This window comes from Lactuca saligna, chromosome 4 (genome assembly GCF_052625555.1).
Source record: "Lactuca saligna cultivar CGN05327 chromosome 4, ASM5262555v1, whole genome shotgun sequence".
Lineage (NCBI taxonomy): Eukaryota > Viridiplantae > Streptophyta > Magnoliopsida > Asterales > Asteraceae > Lactuca > Lactuca saligna.
Window position 1 is genome coordinate 295,953,011 of NC_136420.1, and position 3,450 is coordinate 295,956,460.

Here is a 3,450-nt window from a genome sequence, read left to right on the forward strand (position 1 = left end):
TAGCTCCAAGTTTCATGATGGTCTTAGTTGATATTGTGTTGTAGATCCACTGCTTAACCGCAACATCAAGGCGTTTCCAATTAGCTTGATCGGTGGTTGTAGGGCGTGAAGTTTCTTCATAACTATGGTTAAGAACGTTATATACACATACATGGATGTAGGAGAGTTGTTGGGTCTAAGAAAAAAGAGATATGACATTCTTGATGTTGTCAACAATGAATGCATGATGGAAGGGAGATTTGTTTGCGTCGACATTATCGTCGGCATTTACCATAGTGGCCGGAAGTAGGGTGAGCAAAACAAAAAAAATTAAAACTGAAACCAAACCGCCGATTTAGTATTTGGATTTCTTTTAAACCGAAAAAATCAATTTAAGTACGGTTTCTACTTTATAAATCGACTTCAACTTTTTATTGTTCATTTTTAATCACTTTGCCACATATAACTCGATCATCTTTTCATCTTTCTACTTATATAACATTACTCATATATATATATATATATATATATATATATATATATATATATATATATATATATATATATATATATATATATATATATATATATATATATATATGACACATACTTATAATTTCATCACTTACTACATATGGTTCTAGGTACATTTTGTATTTGACCCATTTCTCGCTTCGGGTAAAATATGTATCATTAATTTATTATATCCTATTTAGAGAGTGTATTTTCCCCTTTTTACATGTACATAATATCATATTGATATTACCAACAATCATATTGAGAACATCAAATTCTTTACTCACTTCTATTTAGACAACATACCTTCATTTCATAATCATTTTGACATCTAATATCAATTTCTTTGCTTAAATATTGTCCAACACCATTACTTAAGGCCCTATTATCATGTTGGTAAACCAATTATTATCTTTCACATTTTAGGTTTATATAAGATATAAAAGAAAATTCAATACCTAAGTACGATACTACGATGCACCGATTTATGTCAAAATTAATGGGTGTCAAAATACCTGTTTTCCTTCATTTCCCATATTAAATACTATCAGTAGGTATTTTGTACATCGAATGTATTCATAAGAATAATAGTTGCATAATAGTATAATACATTTATATGGATCAAGTCAACTATAAGAGTTGATAGGCCACTTGTTAAATACTATTTAAATACCAGTTGATTACTTGATTGATGATTAACTAAATTATTGTATTTGTCATAATAGTTCTTCTACCATTAAAGGTGTATCATACTTGATAATTATATTTTTTATACATCATCATTTTTTCAAAAATTAATGCAAACTAAAAGAACACTCTTTGAGCATAACATCAAAAGTTCATGTGGAAAATCAATCGCAGAACACCGATAATATTTTGAACGTGTTAAAGTTTGAATCTTAAACTTCATTGTAAAATTTCATTACTCAACCATTAGACTCTTATCACACAGATATCGATACTTGTATTAATAAACATTTATATGGGCACTTTTATTAAAATATTATTCAAAGAATGACATTTTAACAACCCAAAAGCTTTTATTATAATCTTAATAAAAAAATAAACATTTTAACAACCCAAAGCTTAATAAAATGTTTACTTGCAAATATTTATTAATTTACAGTTTCAGACAAAATGCCACCTTCCCTACCACCCACCCATACAGAGTACGACTGCAGTACCACTGACTACTACTGACTCATGCATACCACCCAGGCTCTACAATTATATTCTTGAATTTCGGGTATAATTTTCAAGAAAAAAAAAATCAAACCTTTTTCTATGTTATCAACATAACTGAAAACAAATAAAAAAAACCCATAAACAAGATTTTCCAGAAAAGCTAATCACAATCTTTAGAAATCAGAATACACAAGATAGACAAAAAGAACCTTACTTTTAAGTTTTAACACAAACCCACTACAATTCCCCAAATTAATCAAATGTTTGATTCGTTAAACACTTAAACTCAATAATCAGGCATTAACTGAGGAATCTTGGCTTCTTGTTCATCAGCTCTCTTCTGTTCAACCGATCTTAACCAAATACAAACCACCGTAAAACTCAAAACCAAGCTCAAAAGCCCACTTCCCAATCCGATTCCGACAATCACCACCACCGATAACCCTTTACTGTTCATCGGACCCAATGGGTACCCATAAAGATCCTTGTTACCGGAGAAGGAGCTCGCGTTTAGCCGTGGCAAGTTCCCCGTCCGGTTACCCAGGTTCGCCGGAATAGGTCCAGAAAGCTTGTTGTTAGAAACGTCAAAAACCGATAGCCTTGCTAAGGACCCGAGTTGAGGTGGGATTGTTCCTGTTAGATCGTTTTCGTGAAGGTCGATTACGTTGAGGTAATTGCACATGGCGAGAGACGGTGGGATGGCGGCGGAGAGGTGGTTGGAGGAGAGGTTGAGTACGGCGAGGTTGACGAGGTACTGGAGTTCGACGGGGATAGGTCCGGCGAGGGAGTTGTTTGATAGGTCTAAAGATTGTAAATTTGTGCAGTTGGAAATATACGGCGAGATTGTTCCCCGGAGACCGAGGTTTTGAAGGGATAGCTTGTAAACACGGCCATTGTTGCAGGTAGCTCCGGCGAGATTTGAGTTGAAGTCCAAACAGGGGTTGGAGAAGGTGGGTATGGACCAGTTGCGGAGGTTTTTGTTGGGATCATCGAAGGATTGAAATAAATGAGTCAAGCAAGATTCATCTTTGGGATCCGACGATGATGGTGGAAGGAAGGTGCATATTAGCATGAGCAGAAGTAATAATTTGGAAATACGCATTTCTCGATGGGTAGTGCGCATGTTAGGGAGGGAGATGGTGATGGTTAACAAGAGAGTGAATGGCATTTGGAGGGGTTTACTTTTTAGGCCATTCTTTGAGAGAGGAGGCGTGGGAAGGCACTAAAGTTTGTGTTTGGTCAAAACCCAACAACAAAAAGAAAGAAGAGATATGATTTTGTATATTTTTGAAATACTTATTGTGCACGAATTAAATGTATTCTTTATAATTTTTATATTGATAATGTATTTTTAAGTTTAAGCCACCAAAATGTCTTTCATCTAAGGCAAACCAAAATGTTTCTGGTTCAACACTATCATGTGTTTTCTTTTTTTAAAATCGATCGTCATAATGTTTATAAAAAACTTACAACACTAGTATGATTATTCTCAACCCTTTGTTATGAGTTACGACTATAAATATTAAATAATTAACTTTTTTTAACAACATCATCATGTATTAAAAAACTAAACCTCTAGCAAGGAGCCAGAGAAAAGAACAAATTAAAACCAAATTGGATTTTGTAAGTACATAATCCGGTTAAAACCCGAATCTTAGAATTTCGAAATGAAAACCAACGAAAAGAAAGATCCACAACAGAATCAAAGAACTTATTTTTTAGGTTTATTGCTACTAAAAAGTAAAGAATTACGAAACGTCCAAAGCACCC

The 3,450-nt window shown here is 33.5% G+C and overlaps 1 pseudogene; it reads right to left on the reverse strand.

Annotated features, from left to right (window-relative positions):
* Positions 1-1,581: 1,581 nt before the first annotated feature.
* LOC145043829 (receptor-like protein 44 pseudogene) lies at positions 1,582-2,950 on the reverse strand (annotated as a pseudogene).
* Positions 2,951-3,450: the final 500 nt, after the last annotated feature.